Genomic DNA, 22,610 nt, shown 5'->3' with positions numbered 1-22,610 from the left:
CAGAGGAATGGTGTGCCTAATGGCAAGAGGTGTGCAGGTTTTTATTTTCAACTTTGCAAGTCATCACTCAACACTATTCTAACTAAACCTGTACCAAGAAGATGCATCTTGTTTTGTTTTATATCTTAGATCACAAGCCTTTACAGGCACAGGTTCCTAGATATTGTTAAACTCATCATGCCAAGGAAAAGAAAAGCAGCAGCAAAATGATGCTGAGAATGAGACATTGATGTGGCTCCATTGCCCTCAATATTTTGATATTTGTGGCTTGTGGTTATGTGTAGTCTAGAACTTTGGTTCTCATCAGACTGTATGGGATCTTTCTGAAATTTATCTTAAAAACCAAAATCATTGCTAGTCTATCTGCTTCATGTTCCTTATTTCTTTCAGACCAGGCAGTTCCAAATAAAATTTCTCAGTCTCTCTGAAAGTATGTCATGTCTTGAAAATTAAGTACTGTGTTTCAGCACTAAATTTTTGGGAGAATACATCTGTCTATTACACTTGCTTACATGTTATTCATATTTTTATAAGTGTACACAACATGACAATGCATTTGTGGCTTTGTCTTAATTGGTCTTTTTTGCCTCTACTCTGAGATGTTTATGGAGTTGTCAGATGTTTCCATTTCCATTTGTAGTGTGATACAAGTGGTTCTGAAGACTGATGGGCAAGTGAGGAGTTGAGTCAGTTAAACAGATTAGTTAGTTAAACTAGAATACACCTGCAGCAGAGATGTTGGTCAGTCAAGCAGTAAGCATGTTAGAATGAGGTTTTGAGGATAGGTAACTCCCTGTGCTCAGTTTCTTGGAAGGTAAATGCTTATACCCTATAATACTCCTTTAAATTTGCTGCTGCTCACTCCATAGTGGTTTCAGTGACCTCTTTCTTGGCACTTTCAATAGCTTTCCAATGGTTGTGACATGCAAATTGCCAGCCTTAAAAATTTGCTGATAATCTTGTTGCAGAGGTGAAATCTTGAAGTGTCATTGCATGAGTCTTGCTGATGTGAAAGTAGGATCACCTTAATGGTGGGCAAAAATTTAATAGTTCAAGGCACATGGTCAAAACAAGACTTGGTTTTTTGAATGAAAGACTGGCAGATGTTTTTTCTGGATGAAATCGAGAAAGAAAACTGTATTTTACATGACAGATCACTTCTAAATTAGGTGCAGTGGTTTTTTTTGGATTTTTTTTGGTTGGATGCAGAGTAAGCAACACACTAATAGCTGTGAAATAGTAACTGGACTTGCTTTACTTTCATCTTGCCAGAATAATGTGAAGTTCCCTTTGGTGAGTAAGAGAAATCATCGACCAGTTCTCTGCTGAACAAACTTAAATATTTAATCTTTGAAAAGATGTAAAATATAACCACCAGCCCCCATGAATTCTGTGTTTGCTGCACAGCGTAGTGTGTTCTACTTGTTCTCATGCTCTCAGGTAGTTTCCAGCTTTTGTCACTTACCTGGTTTTAATGCAGCCATTCTGGGTGGGGTGGGCACATCCTTCTAATGGTGTTCTGTTAGGTGATTCTTCCAAAACTTGTCTAAAAGACAGAATGAAACAGGATGATGAATGAATAATCCTGTGTGTACTTCACATTCTTGTGTGTCAATAATTGTTCAGGATAATGTATACTTTGAACCTGCTTTATAAAATAAGTTGACTGTAGTTTAAAAATGAATGTATTTATGGTTCAGACTAGAAGCTCATGTGCCAATATTGAAATTCTAGCTAACCATGCTAGAGCTAACGAATAAATTTGAATTGAGGTTTCTATACATCTTATCTGGAGGTTTTTTTAAGACTGTAGGCTAAATTCTGCATTAGAGTACATGCTAAGTCTTGTTCTGGGATGCAAGTGGGCAACTCCTTATGGAATCTTCCTGGAAGGTATGTTATTCCATGCACATGCTTTGTAGCATCTGAATTCCTCCTCTGAAGCACTGTCAGATGGTTTGGAGTGCTAGTGAAATTCAGGGTGCTTTGGCAGTGTGTCAGTGCAAGGGAGTCTCAGTTTTTAAAACCTGTAACTGTCTCAACTTTAACTGGAAACCAAGACACTTGGTTGTCCCAGTGCTGCTGCAGGACTTCTCTAGGATTTTTTCTTTTTAATATGCACATTTATAGAAATAGATCTTGCTTTCTGTTCTGTTTCGGTTTTGTTTTAATTCAGTAATGTCTTGCATCAGGCTTACTTAATTTGATCCTATAAATTTTTGACAGACAGTTGGATTATTGATGTTGTGAGAGGCATTTGATTATCTCTAGCAACCACTGCATAATTCATACATATACTATAGCAAAATTGGCTATTCATTAGTATGTTTGGGTATTTGGGAGTGAAGAGTGGTATGTCAGTAGCTGATCAACTACAGAAATACTTTTTGTTAGGGGCCTGACCAATCTTGTGTTATTAAAGGGAATCTTTTGATAGCCATTTTACAATTCTCTCATTTGCATTTTTCGAAGTATTGTATGTCAAATGTAGTAATGTATTGAATCTTTTAAATTTTATATTTGATAGTTGTTTTAGAATTTATAATAAAATACTTCAGCAGACTATTTTTTATTATTGGATACTGCTTTTTAAATAGAGATTCTAGACATAGCAGAATGTACATTGCCAATTTCTTCAGCAGCTTTGTAGTTTGTTGTGTTTTAGTGATATCTGTGTTTGATTTGTGATTTCAGATTTTCTCTATTCTCTCTTCCCCTTCCATGATTCAAACACTCAGAAGAGGAGCTTTTTCAGGAGCTCAGAAGTTCAGCAAATAGCTAGCTTTTGTGCATGATGTAGGACCTCCTCCTCTCCAAAAGCAAACTTCTTTTGGCCAATTTTTGTCGAGGCTCAGGTAAACTAGATAAACTCCAATTAATAAAACAGTATTATAACCTCTGCTCCTCAGGCTGAGGCAGCCAGTACTTACAAACACTGGCTTGAAGAAAAACAAGCCTTTGTGACAGTCAGGTAGTAAATTCTTCCTCTGATTAAAGGTAGCTCACTTTTTTTTTTTTGTAATAGACATGCAGTGCCTGCCCTGAAGAGCTTATACTCTGCTTTTTGTAATAAAAGGAGACAGAATGGGATAAAACTATTAGGATTTGCTTTAGATGGTATGGTTGAGTTAACTTGCTAATTTAGAAGCAGAATCTAAACAGAACATTTCAAACTTTAAAACAAGCTTAGTGGTTGCATAACATTCACATTATTAGCTCTTTCATAGCTTCTTCCCATGCTCAGTTAAGGCATTTTTCAGCTAATAGACCTGAGACCAGAGGCACACATACCAGTGATTGGGTCAGATCTGCTAATGCTGCTCCTGGGAAGTGTGTGCCTGTGTGTACTCATGACCTTGGTGTAGGTCCAATCCCTGAGCATTCCATTTCTCCCCCACCTCCTGCACCTGCAAAATCATGGTCAGCTGATAATGACAGTAATAGGTTGTGAATTGTTAAATGAAATGTACCAAAATGTGTCTGAAAAAATGGCATCTGGTTCAGTGGTGTCTGATCCATATCAGCTAAGGATTCTCCTTTGGCTTTGTTAGGAGACATTTGATTCCAGGTGTGAAGGCAGAGGATTTTTTTCCCCTTGTTGTATTGGTTGCAAAATGTGAGAGGTTGAGAGGGAGAAATTTTTCACTCTAAAAAACATAGTGACACCCTTCCTCTCCTCCCTTTTGTTTCCTGACTGTGGAAGCAAAACCTTGTTGATTTAATTTGGAACTAGATTAGTTTGAAAAGTTAGTTCTGATATAGGTGTATATTGATGAGAATATTTAGGGTTCTTGTCCTGCAAGTTTTTTGACCCCAAACAGTACCTGAGGCTTTATGCAAGCATTTAATATTACATTATTTTCTTGGTCGTGGCATTTATCCTGTTGTAGTGGCATCTCATCTTGGGGGGAGTCTTTGGATCCTTTCTCCTTTACAGTGAGAAATCCAGTCAGCCTCTCTTCTGCCTGGCAAGGAAAGCTGAGTGGATGTGGAAATTCAGTTTGGTGGTGCTTGGTGCCTATGAGAGTAATGCTCAGACCTTGATATGTGCGTTTAACAAGGGTGGTCCTGAACAAATACAGACTTACTGAAGATACATTGTGGAGAAGTGATTGGGAGAAATAACAGGGAAATAAACTTGCTTTGCTTAGGATGTGCAGGACTTCATGGATGTGCTAGGCAATGTTACACATTTGTATGGATCTGAGTAATCAAAGAAGGTTTAATATTTTTTGGGGCTCCTTCACTGATGGGAAAGGAGGTCATATATCCTCTTTTATTAAGGTAATGGAAACAGTCCCTACATTTTCCTTTCTTGTGGTATTTTTTTTTTAATTTAATAATGACTCAGGTAGATTTGGACAGGTCTGTTTTGAGAAAGAATTTTCCATATGTGGAATTTTTCTAGGATAATTAAATGTAATGAAATATTTGAGTTAAATGTCTCAAAGAATACTGCAGTTCAGTTCCTTCTTTGCTGCAAATGAAAAGTTCAATAGGGAAATTACATTTATGATGTTATTCTTAATGGTATTACAGGAACTGCCCAAATTGAGGATTTTCTGAGAATGCAGTAGAATAAATATGCCTCTTTTTTTGACACAACAATTACTTAATTTTGTGTTGTAAAAATTCAAGGCAGCCTATGACATGACTGACCTTCACCTCCTCGCCTGTGAGGAAACACACCAGAAATACTCTTAGAGACATGTCTGAGCAACATAGCATTTACCTGAGGTAAATATCTTTTCCTAAAAATTCTCTTGTTATTTATTTTTTTTAATAGAGGATGTAGAGCTTCCTTAGTGATGCAGAAGTTTGTCCAGGCACTGTTTTGCAAAGTGTGTTTTAGGGGGAATATTAGTGGAGCTGCCTGTGAGCCTCTTCCAAGCTGTTGAACTGAAGTTGTTCATGTTGGACTGGTGAAAAATTTTCTTGGGGTGGGAACTTTAACCATGTTCCTAAATACTCAACTCCCCTTCTTTTGCAAAAGCCACAAAGGTAGTTCTCTCCATCTGAAAATTCCTAGTCATGATAGAACCCGCTCAGGCATCTGAGAGGCAGGTTCCTGTTCTGCATCACTGCAGAGGGGCCATCTCTCTCCATTCTTTATTAAAGGAAGCCTGGAAACATTTTGGTACCAGCTGAGTGCTGAAGTCAGATCAACTGAAAAATCTAGAAGGCCATGCTTAGCTCCTACCTGCCTACTCAGTTATGGTTTCTTCCTCTTAAAAAAAAGTTGGAGCTCAAATAGGTTATGATACAAGCCCCATTGGGTCATATCTTAAAGAGTAACTTTGCTCATTTATAAGGAAGAAACAAAAGATTTACTTCTTTGTACATTTTTCAGAAGAAAATCTGTGTGCTTCCATGAAATACTCCCATACAAAGTCTCTCCTTGGGTCTAGAGGAACAAGCCACAACAGGTTGTAGGTGCCTCTGTTTTGTTACTTGGTGTGGAAGGTCACAAAGTCCTCATGCACAGCAGTCCTTTGCATCAGTCCTGCTTTCACACACTGATCTGTTGAACTGGCTTGTAGTAGCTTTGACAGGTGATTACTTGGGAAGGATGTTCAAAAACATGAGACAACAGTTTTCCAGGTAAATAATTAAGTTTTTACAAGGTCACAGATGTAATTATTTTGAAGTTCAGAACTGTGGACTGCCTGGATCTTGAGCAAACTTGTCACTTAGGGCATCTGGACTTCAGGGCTTCTCTTATGGACTCATTTCCTACTCTTCTTAGAATGTGCCTGTGGGAGGTAAATTGCTTGTGGTCCAGGAGGAGCCACAATAGGCAGTGAGGACTAATTTCTGGGAGGCTTCGTGGATGACAGTTGCTCATAGGAAAAAGCTGCTGGCTTTTTTTTCTTTCTTTTTTTTTTTTTCCCTTTAACTGCTTTGGCAGCAGTTCAGTGGTCTCTGTTGAGCTGCAGACAGATGGAGGATGTGATCAGCTGTTGGGGCAGTGTTTGCTGCTCTAAATAGCTGTTTCTTCCCTTCTCCAGGGAAAGGTAGCAGGCTGGATAGAAGTGTCTGGCTGGCAGCACAGGGGACTTCACTGTTCTAGATGTAAATTTTCAGATGCCCATCTTTATTCTTCCAGATATTTATTATACCTACCATGGCAAAGGTGATTGTTTAGTCATGGCTTGCATTGCAATGTCAGTTTTGCTCACTTTGATTCCTAAGTCAGTTGTTGCTCTCTTTGGAAATAATAGTTTCTCTACTTAAAGCAAGACCAAACTGTGTAGAGAATTGGGCAGTGTTTAGTTTATGTCACAAACTGTACATGTGCTGTAGACATGAGCTATTAACATACGCATCAGTAGAATGTAAAACTCTAGTGATTGATATCTGTTATTAAATAATAAATGATTGATAAGTTAGCTGTAGTAATTAAATCCAGTAGTTGTAATTTAAAAATGTAAAGGGCTCTATGGAGCCATAACTATTTGTAATTTTTTGAATTAGGAATAAAAACACTGGCAACTGAAGCCCACTCAAAGGGTTTTCCTACTTAGATTTCTGTGGACAAAAGTGAATTAATTGAGGTATGTTTTGTGTAGTTATCTTTTTACTTCCCCCTTAAGGTTTCACCTCCTTTAGGAAATCTGCAGGCATAGCAGAAATAACCTCTATAGTCCTCAGAAAGGGTACTGCAAAGTTAGGAGTGGAGTAGTAGGCATGTTTCTCTGCAGCATCAGAAGCTGAAGGAGGTTTTACAGTACTGGGAATCTCAGTTATAACACTCATAAAGCTATTGAGAAGGGGGGAAATGCATATGGCATGTTGTGTTAGGCCATCTATCTCCTGAGCCAGCTTTTATAGAACATGGTTATCTAAGCTAGTAGATGATCTGGGTTTAGGGTAGTAACCTGCCTCTCGGGTGGGCTTGGCACAGCTGTGTGCTGGCAGGGCTGGCTGCTGCCAGAGCTAGTGCAGGATAACTCAGTGCTAATGTTGAGCTCTGCCCACCAGCCATCATTTAGGAGCTCTAAACATGGATATTTGCCAACTAGACTGACATCTGAACAAGACCCTGAAGCAGCACCTTTTTTTTGTTGAAAAACACTGCTTTCTCAGGGACTGGTCTTTTTTGCTCTGCTTTTATTCTCCTCACATGTCAGAAGAAACAGGTGGCAGTTACAGGGTTGGTAAGTTAACAGAAGTCTGTGGGCAGTGAATGAGGGTGGGGTCTTTGGAGGGATAGAATAAGATTAAAATGTGTGTTTTTTCCTCTTGGAATGAAGTAGGAGATGAGTTAATGTGAATGAGGGGAGAAAACTGTATAAGAGCAAGCATTGTTGATGGTACATGAAATATGCTTGGCCTTTTGAAATGGACATTTGAGTTCAAGAAAGACAGACTGTTGAATGCACTAGCTAAGCATGGCATGATGTAGACTTGTGTTTTGAATTTAACTGAGAAGTTTTGGTCACGTGCCTCAGGTTTTGAATGTCTGTCATGATACCAGGATTGTAAAGTGAGGGAAGGAAAAGAAGGCTGTCAATTGAATAATTTTTCTGAAAGCAGTCTGTTAGTTAATGCAAGCCATGACTCTAAAGTCTGTGTATTAGGAGATAGCTCATGATGTGTAGCATTGCAATATGTTGGAAAACACTTTAAATGTAGCATACATGTAGTGTTGTAAAGTGCTGTAAGGCTCTACCTCGACTCCTGTTCTACTTTCAGCTTTGTGCTGTCAAACTGCATCAATGGTGGCTCCTTAGAAGCAAAAGATGTGGCTTTAGGCAGGGGTGCCAGACTTGAATACACTCTGCCACCTACTTCTCTCTTTGAGGCCTTTTTCAAAGAGAGAGACCTGGTACAAACATCTGTATGTTGATGTGGTTGAAGTCAGTGGGCAATGCAAACTTTATTATTTCTTCTGTATTTTGGGGCTAAAATAATTAAGGTTTTAAACTAGGATTTTTCTTTTCGTGTCAAAGCTTGTTTTCTGGTTTTTGGTGGTGGGGTGTTTTTGAGTTTGTTTCTTTCCCTGTGTGCATAAATAGAAACTTGAGCTCTCAGAGCAGAAACCTTGTACACAGAATTGCTGCAGTTGGATGGGACTGCTGGTGGGGTGATCTGGTCCAACCTGCCCTCGCGTAGGGTCTTCCTTCCAAGCACCAGATGCTTTCCAGTCAGTTCTTGAATATCTCCAGTGAGGAAGAATCCACAGCATCTCTGGGCAGCCTGCTCCAGGGCTCAGTCAGCTGCTTAGTGAGGAAATTCTTTTCAGGTGGCACTTCCTGTGCATCAGTTTCCAGCTCTTTCCAGGTGGAACTTCTTGCACATCAGTTTCCAGCTCTTTTCAGGTGGCACTGCCTGTGCATCAGTTTCCAGCTCTTCTCTCTCGTGCTGTTGCCTGGCACCACTGAGTAGCACCTGGTTCCATGTGCTTGACACCCTCCTTTCAGATGCTTATAGACATTGATAAGATGTACTCTTTGTCTGCTTTTCTTCTTGAGGCTGAGCAGGTAGTTCAGATATTTCTACTATTAGGTGCTTTTTTCCACTGAGATTGGTAGTTTAATTTAAAAATGCCTTGTGTAAAACATGTTGCCATAGGCAGACTTTTGTTAGTTTATAAATATTAAAGGAAGTTAAGGAACCTCTTTCTATAACTATATTAGACTCAACAGTTGAGAATTTCAAATGTGTTGTAGGGAATATTTCACTGAGATAGATATGACACTGAATTTGGATAACACTAATGGTGCAAGCCCAGAGACACTTTCATGGGCAGATGCATGAGTGAGAATGTGTGTGTGCATGAGGCTTTTTGAAACATGGTGGTTTTGAATATGGGTTAAAGAGGTTGCTATCTAAGTGTAGGAATGAAGTAAATACTTTGTATGTGTGCATGGAAATTATTTTTGAGTAGGAGAACACACATATATGGGGGCTGCCAATGGACAAAGAAATACCTAAGTAAATATTTAAAGGTTCTTTGCCACACTGTGTCTCCTCATGAAACCAGACACTGGGAACAGAAGAGTTTACCTTAAAAAGCAGTTCTGAGCCACAGTACAGTTCTGCCAGCCTTTAGTGTTTAATTGGTGTGGAGTTAATGACCAAAAGATTTCTTAATTGCCATAATGCTTCCAGGCTGCTTATCTTCAGTAAGCTGCTGCCACAACAGGTGGTGGTTTAGCTGAGGTTCACTAGAAATTTTTCACAATTTTTGTTTTAGTGGCCTTAACTTATCTGTGTGGCTGTAGCTAATGTGTAGTTGAAACCCAAATCTTAACTGGTATAGGCTTCAGATGAATTAAGGTTTTAGTTTGTCATCCAGCAAGAGATAAAACTGCAAAGTTTCTTTGACAGTAAAGGAGAGTTCTAGCTGTGTGAGGATCTTGATTTTATCTTCACATTTTTTCCTGGCTACTCCCAAGATTTGTCTCCACTGCACTGTCATTCTGCACTTCTTTTCAGGGAGTCTGCAGGGAATTGTACTGGTGTCTGCTGTGATTTGAGACAGCTTGCAGCAGCAGCCTGAAGCTGACTAGGCTGGGGTTTTTTAGCATCATAATAGTCTGAACCACAAGAATGAAACTGGATAGAGTTCCATAATTTTTAGATATAAAAAAAGTTTTAAAAAGATTCTTATGTTTTCAAAGAAAAAAAATACAATTACTTTTCTGTCAGGAAAACAAGCTGCCATACTTCTACAGTATACACTAGTTACAGATTTGAAACCTTATGTAGGAGGGTATGGAACTTTGTACTGAGAAACATTGCATAGTAACTAAGTTAAAGATTAATTATTATTTAATGTTTTCAGAAGTGCTGTCATTGGTGACCTAGCTTACTGCTTTTCAGAATTATGCAGAAATTATGACAGTCACACACTGAATATTATTTAGGCTGCTTGTTGTATATTTTTTTGTAAACTTGGTGGCTGCATCTTAAAAAATGAAGAGGAACATTCTTCTGTCAATATTTCAAGTAATTCTGAGCCTATATTTTCATTTTTATTCAGGTGAAAAAATCTAGTATTGTGTAAGGTTGAGGGAATTGTTCTGGTATCTAGAAAATTGTTAAAACCTTGCTAGAAATGGCCTGCGGTAATTTATTTTTTAAGTAGAACGTTCAGACAGAATGTGTGCTTGCCTTTGTGGCTTTTAACTAAGGTCACAGAAATGAGGATTTGTCTAAATGTGAAGCCAGTTTTGAAACAAGCTCTGAAGTCAGTGGGTTGCACTTGATGGTGTTACCTGTTGGTGAGATTGGCTCATCCTCTCAGTCACTAAGGTGTTACTGATGATTTGACAGCTGAGCTGCCAACGTCTGTGGTAGTCTGTGTCTCCTCTGCTAAAACCTAGAGGATCCTAACTGGTGCTAGACCTCCCTTGCACCAAAAACACTACCAAAAAAAAAATTTACTCTCAACCCTGTTTATATTTGTGATCATCCAGAGAAAGTCAGCATCCTTATCACGAGCTATTTCCACGAAGTCTTAACTTGGTGAAGTAGCCTATAAATAGTGTACAATGTTACAAAATGGAGGATACAGAATCACACTGCCAATTAAGTTGGAAATGACCTCTGAGATCATGGAGTCCAGCCTTGACTGATCACCACGATGTCAACTAAACCCTAGCACTAAGTACCATATCCAGTCATTTCTTGAATGTTTTCAGGGATGATGACTCTACCACTTCCATGGACAGTCATTCCAATATTTAACAACTGTTTTCACAAAGAAATTTCTTCTAATGTCGAACCTAAACCTCCCCTGGCACAGCTTGAGGCCATTTCCACTTGTCTTGCTGCTGGTTGCCTGGGAGAAGAGACTGGGCCCCAGCTGGCTACAGCCCCTTGTCAGGGAGTTGTAGAAAGCAGTAAGGTCACCCCTGAGCCTCCTTTTCTCCAGGCTAAACACCTCCAGCACCCTCAGCCACTCTTCATGGCACTTATCCTCCAGACCCCTCCCAGCTCCCTGTCCCTCCTCTGGACCTCAATGATTTCCTTTTAGTGAGCGGCTGAGACCTGAACACCAGGGCTGGAGGTGAGGCCCCTCAGCAGTGCTGAGGGTGGCAGTCACTGCCCTGTCCTGCTGGCCACACCACTGCTGACCCAGGCCAGGTGCCATTGGCCTTCTTGGCCACCTGGGCACAGCTGGCTCCTGTTCAGCCACTCTCAACCAGCACCCCCAGGTCCTTTTCCACGGGGCCTTTGCAGCCACTGTGCCCCAGCCTGTGGCACTGCAGGGGTTGCTGTGACCCAGGGGCAGGAGCCAGCCTTGGCCTTGTTGAGCCTCAGAGCCTTGGGCCCACTGATCCAGCCTGTCCAGATCCCTCTGCTGAGTCTTCCTACCTTCCAACACATCAACACTCCCACTCCAGCCCTCAGTATGTGAGGTATTGCCCTAATATTAAAAAAGAATTCCCCGATAATTGTATTTTTACATTTTAATTGTTTTCCCAAGTTAGGGATGAATTTGTCTGATGGAAAAAAAAATTCTGTTATTTCTTTGTTATTCATGTATTTCCTTCTTTTTTATTGACAGGAAATTAGTCTTCACTGTTTTATTTTGCTTGCATTGTCTTGTCTCTGCCACAAATATATTATTTGCATAGTGTGCTTGAGTAGTTTAACTTTTTGAAGTTACAGGCAAAGTTTTTTTAGCGTTGGTATTAACTCATGATCAACAAAAAATAGTTGATGCAATGGGCTGCCTTTATTGATGCTTTTAAGACTTTATTTATGACCAAATTGTCCCTGTTTTAATTTTTTCAGCAAAATGGATATTGTGTAGGGTGGTGTTTGTGACATGAGAGAGTTTGCATAGCTATAGCAGTAATCTGTTAATGAATGTAACTACATGATCAGAAAGGTGTTAGGTCTGATGATAATTTCTTTTGTAGGTATCTCTGCTTAGTGGACTTTACTAGAGTTTAGTGAAGAACAAGTCCCTGTTGTTAAAGCATGAGAGGATCACTGGGAGATGTCTTTTTGGCACTTGTTGTGCCTGCCCTTCCAATATGCTGTTGGGATTCTTTTCCTCTTAAGCAAAATTTGACTGACACTATTGAGCAGGAAGGATCATGGTAGCTCCTCTTTATGGAAAGCCAGTCCTCATGGTCAGACCTCCTGAGCTACTTGGCCTGGATAGTTGGAAATTATACTGGACAGGCTTACAGCTCCACTATACTGCCATAAATAGGGGTGGGAGAGGCAGAAAGGATGGCTGTGTCCCACTGCTACTGTGTGGGTTTATCATTCTAGTTAGCCTGTCGTATTTTTCCATTTTCCTAATCACTTTCATGTGAGCATTTGTGAGAGAGAGCACGTGTGTGGGTAACTGTGAGCAGGCACTGAGCAGGCAGGTAGTCTGACCACCAGAGTGTATCAGGAGCTGTGTAGCTTCCAGGGGAGTTGAGCTTTTTGGCCCTGTCTTTCCCTCTGTGAATCATATCAATCAGGTAAACTGCTAATCCTTGAACTTTTAATCTTCTTTTAAAATATTAAAGCACGTTAGTATTTGTATATACCTTGATACCTAGTAAAAGGTAGATGATTTGTCAGAGGAATACAGTTGATTTTCTTTAAGATTGTTTTATGTTGTGGGCTTGGTTTTTTGTTTTTGGGGGTGTTTTTTGTTTGTTTGTTTGGGGTTTTTTTGGTCATTGTTTTCGCGTTTTGAATTGCACTCTAGGAAGCAGACAAAAATTCGAGCAGCCATCTTTGTAAACCAGCTCCTTAAATCTAACACCAAAGTTGATTGTAATATTCCACAATCTCTTATCAGTGCTCTAAAGTCTTAACTTCAAGGTTTTTTCCATGCTTTTTTTATTTCATTCATCTGTCTTCTGCCCTATGGAGACAGTACTGATTCTGCTTTTGTTACTTGTATGTTTAACCTGCTCTTAAAATGACCTATTTGATGGAGACTCCACAACCTCACCAAGCAGCCTGTTTTTACTCTTAACTACTTTCCTGTTAGTTTTCTATTGCATAGAATTCTCCCTTGCTGCAATTCAAACATTTTGTTGCTTATCCTGTTTGCTGTGGCTAGAGAGAACTGACTCTTCTCTTTCCTCAGTATTCTTATGTGTAAGGTTGGTGTCTCCAGTTCTCTCTGCCTCTCCTGGCAGGTAATATTGTCTGTGTCTGGTGGGAATTCTGTTGTGCCTTTTCTCCAGCTGTTCCTGTCTGGCTCCAAGACCTGTGTCCAGAATGAGTTGCAGTTGTCCCCCTGAGACTTACTGGAGCAGTATTAGGTGAAAGGATTATGTCCAGTGTCACATAAGCTATGCATCCCAAGGTAGCATTCATTCTTTCCATCAGCCTGACCTTGTTGACTCCTCGTTTGCATATAGTCACTTAGAACTGTTTGGAAATCCCAAATTTTCAAGATCCTGCTATTTAATTTGGTCATGAGAAAGTTTCAGTACTTAAGGCTGTCAAAAACATTAATCAAGTAAATCATGACATTTATTCTTCCTTCCCTGTGTTAATCTTTCATTGAAGAAAATTTTACTGGTTTGACATAACCAAGGTGCTTGTTCCTTCTCTGCATATCATCTAAGTGCTTAAAAAGATTTTGTGGGTATATTTAACTTTACTGAGAACTGCAGACAATCTATTCCTCAGGTGTTTCTACCTTTACTATCCTTTTTTTCTCCTTCAGTTTTTGGGTTTTTTGTTTGTTTTGGTGAAGGGTTGGGTTTTCTTTGAGGAATGAGGTTGTTTCTTTGTTTTAAAGAAACGGTATAAATAGTTCACCTTTTTCTAAGCTTCTGATTATCCAAGACATCCTCCATGAGTTTTCAAATGCAGGATTATTGATTTTGAGGTGGCTCAAAGGATTTCCTGAGGAAGTTTCTTGAGTGTTATCAGATCTAGCCTACTTGAAAAAAAATATAAGTATGGCTCTTTCCAATAGTCAGTTGATCCTGGGTGGTTATTTTTTACTCATTTACTTGTGCTAATTGTGCTGGTCACCTGCCTGTCATTGATCTCTTCAAGGATTGTTCTTCATCAATCTGTTTTCTCTCTTCATTCAGTAATGGAGAAATTCTAGTAGTAGTAGTAATAGTATACTGATAGAATGATTTCTTAGTAGCCTCAAGCTGTTTAGTAAGAATTCTTTCATTTTGTGCCTTTAGCCTTTCATACTTGTCCCTCTTATTCTCTTGCCATTGTTATGCTTGTTGCTCCCTTCATGTGTGCTTTTTCTGAGTCATTATTCTCTTGCTATGTTTTCTATTCTCTTGCTGTGCTTGAATTTGTTTGTTTCTATTGTGTTGTTTGAGAATTAACTCTTCCTTCCCATAGACTTGTCATCTGTGAGCTTAGTGATGTGAAATCTGTCTCTTGCTATTCTTCCTTCCTTTCCCCTCTTCAATAACCATTGAATTGATGGTTCACTTCCAGTGAAACTCTTATTGTTTACTGTCAACTTGCTGCTACAGCTAAAGGAAGTGTCTCCAGTTGCTTTCTGTGTTTTAAAAATGTACATTCCTTGAGCCATTCCCAGTAGCTGCCTAGAATCTTATAATCTCCTTGTAACAAAAAGTCTTATGGGGTTTTTTCCCTTTCAGAAAGGATATCTGTCTGTTGGCCTTTTTTGATGGTCTGTGGTAAGCTTGCAGCTTCACAGCACTCATGTGCTTTTCTCTTTTTATTATTTGCAGACTTGCAGGATGCCTCTCTCTGCATTTGTGAGGCTTGTATCCTTTGGGTATAGGACATAACACTCCTCAGCGCTTGGATTTGTTGGGTTTGGGTTCTTGTTTGCATGTTTAGGTGTTTGTTGTGTTTTTTGGTGAACTGACTGGATCCTTTTTCTGTTAGTATTCCAGTGGGAAAGGGACTCTTATGGAATAGATCATTGTGTTAGTCCCATTCAGAGAATTCCAACTCCTTTTCTTATGCTTTATACATTAGTATGTGTTTGTCTAAGACTGATGGATTGGTTACTTGGATTTATGAACTTTTGTGAATAATTATTTGTACTTAATTCTAAGCTCTTGCCCTGGTATACCATCTTTGAACTCTTGATGTTTTGCTCATCATCCTAGTGAAAAATAGTCTTCCCTCAAGCTGACAGCCAGGAAAGGCTTTTTTTGTGTGTGAATGCCTTGTAATGTACATTGTCACCTATGGGCATGCAGACCCTCATCACACAGTCAGAGAAGCCAGTGCTGTCCTTTGATAGCACTTTCAAATTCATGGGCTTGTCTGCAAGGAGAGTTTGTTCCTGACACTGCTGGGGTGTGGAGAGCTGATTGAGAGCTTCTTACTTGTTCTCAGTTGTTGATAGTAGTATCCATGAAGGGTAGTCAATGTAGTGAATGACCATTGAACAGCTTTTATTGGGTCTGAAAGAGGCAAAGAACATCTGGAGCAGTATACATCCAAGCAGGGCCAGTGTACAGCTTGTTCTTTGTGGTCTCTTTTCTGATACAGTTGTTTACTTGGCTTTGTCTTTTGCAGTCTCCCATTGAATTGCCTTAAAGACTTAGCAGTCACAGATGTCTTGGCTCAGCTGCCTCCTGCTTCTCCTTAATACCTCACCCTTCAAAACAAACCCTGCAATCCAAATATCAAAACCTCTTTCTAAGAATCTGTGATGTGGAACTATGGGCGCTGTATGTTTTCCTTGTAGTCTTCCTGGGTATGTGAAATACAGGAAAATCCAGTCCAAGACATAAAATTGTCTCACTGTGTCATTATAACCCTTTCATCCTTGGGTCAGGGAACATTCCAGATGAAAGTTTTGGAGATGCCACTTTCTTTTTTTCTTCCTTGCACGCACAATGGAATCATTGTTATCTTCTTGCCATTTACACCCCTGCATTCTGATGAGGGGTAGCTGAATAGACTCCTTGGACACTCTGATCTCTGATTCTTGAGTTGCAGCAGTAAATTTGGGTCAAAAGACTTCAAGCTTTACACGTTTCCTCATTTGATTCAGTAAATGTCTGCTCTCTCCCATGGTGGTGCTTGAAGCAAACCATGTGTTGTGTTTCAGCCGTGGATTTCTTGTAGTGGCCATAAGAAACCACTGAGTGATGTGAGGTGATGTATGTGTGTGTATGGTGAGCATTGAGAGCTTGGCAGGTGGAGGATAATGACGTACAAGACTGAGGTAATCTTGTGTGGGTATTAGCTTAACTTGGGGTTTTATTAACTTTATAATGATTTGTTAGAAACACAGCCTTTGAGTGCAGTTCAAATTGATGTTAAAACTTACTTGCTGCATCTTCTGTAATTTTGCTGATTGCTCTTAACTATTAAAACTGGAACTCTGCTTCTTACTGATGTTGATTTTTTGCAGAATTGAAATGGCTTAGAAATAGAGAATTATTTCTCTGGCTTGTACTGTCAGTGTCATATCCTAGTACACATATGTAATTTGCATGACATTTTTTTCTGTTGGGGGAAAAACATGGCTGGTTTTAGAAATGGCATTTGGTGGGTCATTCTGAAAATGGCCTCTCCCATGTCCAGAATGTGGCTTTACTTAATGCTTTATGAGATTTTTCTGCCAGGAGGATGTATGTTTAACCCTTTAACAGTTAACAAGTGAGGTTACTTTCTTGTAACATAATTCCTGGAGTAGGGCATCTGCAGCTGTAGCATTGAAGTTACATAGTCAGGTAGTTAATTCCTAGATGTTGTTTTACACATCTTTTACTTGCCTTTGGATGAGTGTTTTTTACTGTTCATAAGGCACATCTTGGGGTTGAGTTGGTTTTGTGTAATCCTATTAATTTTACATATTTCTGTTCAGTATTGAAGTTGAAACAACAGAGCTCTAACAACTTTGACGAGGAAAAGAATTTATATGCATGGTTGTTACCTGTCAGGGTTAGTTGAGAGAATTTTGGGGTGTTTTAACTACCTGCTTGGAACACTTTGCTCATTGTACTTGGGAAAATGAATGCTTGAATCGTGTTCATTATTAGCTTTTGGTACCTTTTTTTAGCACGTGGCTGCAAAATCACTGGGAAAATGTTGAACATATTCCTAGAACAGAAAAGGCAGAATCCTGGTAGGAGGTGGATTGGCTGTGTTCTGCTGTATCATATTTAGCTGCAAAGAAGGGAAGTATTGCATGTGGGAAGGGGTATGTGCTTCTGAAGAATTTGTAATGTGTGTAATTAAAAGAAAATTTCCTTCCCTCCCTTTTTCCACTGGAAAGCCTGGGTTTTTGGTAGCTGCACATGCAAGCATTACAGATACAAGTGTGTTTTCACTCAAGTGGAAGCTTGTCTGCATTTAAGTTAATTCTGTTATTTTGTATACTTGCTGCCATTTCACTTGTCACCTAGGGGATAGTGTTTAATGCTGTGCTGAAACTCACGAAATACAATTAATTCTTGCACATCCACCAGTGGAAGACCTAATTTCCTTCCCCTATGGTTCTGTTTTGGTTTCAGGTTTTCAAGTTTGCTTTACCTTGCAAATTGTCCATACTGTTACACAAAACACAGTTTTTCTTTTTTGCTTTTTATTTTAAATGCAGTTTAAAAAATATGTAAGAGCTTTGTAAAATCTCTTGTAGATAAATTTCCCTTCTTCCCCCCTGCTGCTGAAGGAACCATCCAGAAGACAAAGGCAGCTCACATATTACAATTGAGTTGCTGATGTATTTGGGAGGCTGCAAAGCTTTTTCATGTGAATGGTGATAAAAATGTGAAGGGATTGGGGCAGCTGTTTTGATTCTGTCTATCTGTAGAAATATGTAAAATGCCTTTCACTCGCTGATTCAACTTCATTTGAAATAGATCTTCACTGTCCATATCTTCAGTTCTGCTTCATATCCTTCGTGCTGTGAGTGTTAGTCTTGTCCTTCAGTTTGAGTGTATTCCAGGACACTTGACTCTGCTTCCCTGTCCTTGGTTTAATTGTTGTTTTCTGCCCATCCCCAGCACCCTTGCAGAGACCTGAATTGCTTTGCTAAGCTGAACGAGGCAGGCCTCTTGCTGATGGCTGTCACCATGTCTGTTCCAGTTAGGCATTTCTTGAGGGTGCTTGACCAAACGAGGTCTCCTCCAGAGGGCTGTGAAGCAGCACGAATACCTCCTTCCTCTTGAAAACAGTGTGATGCATCTTGGAATCACGTTTCCTTCTCACACTTGTGGTGATGAGCATCAGCCATTGGTATAACAAAAATCCCCTTTTACTTCCCAATCCTGATAGAGAATTAATCTTTGAAAGCCTCTTTGGTTGCAGACACAGAATGATACACTTCTCAGTGTCAATGCACCTTTAAGACGGGCCATTTTTTGATTTGGAGATGGGAATTGAAAAATTCGGACAGTTGGAAATGTAAACTATGAATAATGAGTTGAATATAATGAAAGACAAGAAATTAGAGAATCATCAATACAAATAATTAAATATGCATGTGCACGATTATACTTCTTAAAAAATAACCAATTTCTAGTAATGTATTCTTAATTTACATGCAGTACCTCAGATCAGTGCAAAGCAAAATACAAAGAAGACAAGGATATTAATTCTACTGGCTTTAATCTGAATAAATGGTCTTATTTAGCCAGTAATTGGTTGCACAAGTATAGGCACTGTCTTGGTTTCACAGTTTAAGAGCTGGTAGCCTCATGTGTATTGTAGCTGGTTGAGTTTTATTATGTTTCAAAATATTTTCTTTGATAAAAATGAAGACATAAGACGAACACAAGCTTGTGTTATGGTTTGCAGTTTTCTGACTGGTATTTAAATTTTACTTCTAAATGTGGGGCTTTTTGATTCTTACCATCTTCACCAATTCTTTGCTGAAGTGTCATTATTTATTACCCTAAGTAGGCTATAATATTTCTATGCTAAGCTATGTTTTAACTTACTCTCTTAAACATAAATGTAGATTTTTAAAAATTATTTTTAGTGCCCAAAATAATTTTATTTTACTGTGGAACTGAATTTTTCCGCTGTGATGCTATGAGGAAATGGCTCATCAGCTGCAGCTGCCATTTGTACAAATAGTGATGCTGCAGTTTGCAAAGTAAAGCTTGACACTCGGGCAAAAGTCTAACTTCAGGTTTCTCTTCCCCCTCCTGCTCCCCAAGGACAAAATCTTTCATTTCTTGCTGTACAAGATGTATTTCTGTATGGTAGATATTATATATTTTTCTAGTATATGTTTATAAATGTAAGCATGGTAGAAATTGTGTTCTCAAATTTTTGTAAGATAAGACAGATGGGTTTAGGCTCAAAGGAAGATGAAATGACAGGTTGGCATTTGCAAGCATAGGTACTTTTCATGGCATCAGGGATCTGTTGCTTTCTGCTGTAGTGATCCTTCTCTGCTGAAACAATTAACCATTAACCACCAGAGACTGCAGTGGATTCACTGTGGGGTTATTAACCCTTGCTTGGCCATGTACATCTTGAGAAGGGACATGGGTAGGGCCATGGGGAGAGCTGGGCACTTCTGTCCTCAGGGTGGAGCAGCACTGCACCTGCTGTTCACTGCTTTGGAAAAAGTAAGGGGTGTTTCAGCTTTGTGAAAACTCTTGTAGACAAATTTCCCTTCCTCTCCCCTGCTGCTGATCTCAAATACAATAGGAGTATTTTTGTTCCCAGATGAAATGAATCTTCCAGCTTTTTGTTATGGTAAACCTTCAGTAATGGGCTTGCTAGTGGGTTATAGGGAATTGTGGTAATGCTGTTTTTCTTTTTATGTTGCATTGGAAGAAAACATGAAATTATATTGATAAAGCTTGTAGGGGATATAGTGATTTAGAGAGGGATAATCAGGACTCTGAAGCCTTGCCAAATTTCATGTGACTTAGCTAGAGTGACCTCTAGGATAGCTGTGCTGGTGGCCTCTATCTGGGTGCACAATATTCTGTGAATTAAAAAAAAAAAAAATATTATCCCGGTCCTTTAATCTCTTCACAATGGTGTCAAGTGGGAGGTTATTGGGTATCCGGCAGGGATTTCTTCCAGAATCACCAGTTCTTGTGAGTATTTTGTAGGAAGGATGATGTAATTGTCTGTGTCCCTGTCTTCCAAGGACCTGTTCTCTAACCCTTTCCAATTTCTTGGAACATAAGGAGAAAATGGCTCATCAGATAAAAGCATCTGAATACGTAACAAAAGAAGAATGATGATGAAGAGTGCTATTTGATGTGTGATTCTGAGCCTAGATGAATTCTGTTAGAGATTATTTGCTACTTGCAGTTTTTAAATAGGGGTTATGCCAGATCATATCTTATGGAAAAAACACCCAACAGTAATTAGTTCAGGAAGGTCTTTGGCCTTTGTCAAGACAAATTTCATGAGATCTTGTGCCAGGCAGCACTTAAATACATTTCTTAATTACAGCTTATGTAGGTTTGGTTTTAGTGGTGAAATTCAACTCAAGAATATCTACAGAACACAGCAGGGACTTCTGGTAGGATCTGTACACTCCATTCTACAAAACAACTCTTTATTTCTTAATTTTTTTTCCTTAGGGTATTATTTGATAGTAATCAGTTGTCACATAAGACTTTGAAATAAAGAAGCAGGGGAGGTGAATTGTATAGCAGTGGTTGAGGCAGGGATGAATATCTGTAGGTTTCATGGAATAAGTAGTTAAAGCTGACATCATTCAAATTAACCACCAAGGAAGTAAGTTAACTTTGTTCAGTAGAGCAGAATAAATAAGAAAAACTTAGTGAGTACAACCTTGTTTTAACTTGCATTTAAAAAATATACATGAATGTAGATTGTTCAGTCTTATAACAGGATACGCATCAAAGGCTCATCTTTTTAATTTTGGGTTGTGAATTCTTCCCAATTCCTGTAGAGATCATGGCTTTTTTGTGTGTGCTAACATTTTTGTGTTGTGGCACTATAACCTGTGAACTCCTGATTTCCTAAGAGGTGCTCATTTCCTGAAGGATGTTTAGGTTGATTCAGCTAAAAAGAAAACTAAGTGTGCTATTGAAGAATGCGTGGGAGGAATGGCACAGAATATAGATGTTACTTCCTTAAAACTCATTACAGAGTAACAGTATCTGTGTTCTTTTCAAAGTACTGCTTCAAAGTTTGTTTTTAAGGTCCTACTGAGGAAATAAACTTTCACTGGGGAGTTTCATGCAGCTTTCTTTGCAGTGTAGATCATGTAATTTCAGATGGCTGTGTTTCTGAGCCTAGATTTTTGTGAGTCCAGGTTTGATGGGTTTGTGAATTTTAAATAGCTCTTTAGACTTCAGTCTGTTCTGGTTACTGTGCTGCAGTAGAATTGTTTTATTTTGGCACTGAGGATCCAAAGGAAAAATAAATGCAGCAGGTAAATAATCAGTTCTATATAAATCTACCAGAGGTGGTGATTTCACTTAATTTCCAGAGGACTTGAGTCTTACAGAACTGAAGTAGAGGGAAAGCTGATTTTCTTTCAATTCTCCATTGTCCAGTGCTGTCTGGTTTCCTTCCTCCCTGCTCTGTTTTTGAAGGTTTTGTATGTGTCTGGGAAACAAAAACAGAAACTTAATTATGTACACTTTTTGCACAGACTTTTACAAGTCATCCATGTACTTTATCTGCCAGAAGCTGACAGTGCATGATGAACACTCTTGCAAACTGGAGGAAAAGATGCTTTTAACTTTCTCAGACTACTAATATGCCTCATTTTGAAAAACAGCTCTGTGTAATGGTGATTGATTAGCCTTTTCCCCCCACTGCTATGATAAGCCTGTAAATACTTATATCTTACAAAAATCCCTTGGGAAAAAGTTTTGTTTGCCAGTTATCTTAGACTTGAATTTTAGCAGGAGGTAGTAGGTACTTGTCATCTTGGATATCTTGTTATCTTGTCATTTAGGGTATCTCCCCAGATGAGATAGGGACAGCCTCCCCACGCACCCTGACCTCACTCTTAGCTCATAACTGTTGCTAAACCAGAAAGTATTGGTCCTTTTGAACAAGTCCTGTATGTGCCTGCTACTTACACTTCTGTAATTCCTCTCCATAGATTGATCTTCTGTGAAAACAGACTTCAACTGGAAAAAGCGTAATTTGAAATAATTTCAGTTCCTGTTGAAAACTCCATTGACATTTTGACTTAGTATCAAAGGTCTTAAAGGTTATCACTGTTGGAAAAGAAGCAATTCAGATTTGGGATCTTGGGGGTGTGGGGAGAGGAATAATTTTGGTCATCTGAACCTTTTGTGGTTCACTTGCTTCATAACCTACATGTAAGGTAATGGAGCTGTCTAGATTAAGCCTCCCCACCCTCAGATTGTTGGCTTGCTTGACATCAGCAATTTACTTTAGGACTAGTTTTTACTGAACTATGAAAATAGTGTTATGTTTACCTAAAGCCCAGTGATAAGTTTTAATAATATGACTTGCTGAAGAAGAAAAGCCTTCAGAGAACCTGTCTGGCAGGTTAGTCAGATTCTGTAATGGTGTGATTTTACTTAATAAGGAAAACACTGGAAGTCAGTGTTACTACATAAAACAGATTAAAATTACAGCAGAAGTGTCACTAAAATTATTGATATCTCATTATGTTGATTTTATTTGTATTTTTCCTCATTATTCGTATAAGAAGACTGTTAGTTATATTGGCTAATGAGGATATAACCTGGGGTCTTACAAAGTTTATTTTGGTAGTAGTACAGTTCAAAAGAGAGAGA

The 22,610-nt window shown here is 39.0% G+C and overlaps 1 protein-coding gene across 3 annotated transcripts in view; it reads left to right on the top strand.

Moving 5' to 3' along the window:
* FAM193A (family with sequence similarity 193 member A) overlaps window positions 1–22,610 on the top strand; it is a 76,873-nt gene that overhangs the window by 1,457 nt on the left and 52,806 nt on the right. The gene's annotated exons all lie outside the window — the stretch shown is intronic.

Source organism: Passer domesticus, chromosome 4, assembly GCF_036417665.1.
Source record: "Passer domesticus isolate bPasDom1 chromosome 4, bPasDom1.hap1, whole genome shotgun sequence".
Taxonomy (NCBI): domain Eukaryota; kingdom Metazoa; phylum Chordata; class Aves; order Passeriformes; family Passeridae; genus Passer; species Passer domesticus.
This window is presented reverse-complemented; position numbering and strand designations above follow the sequence as displayed.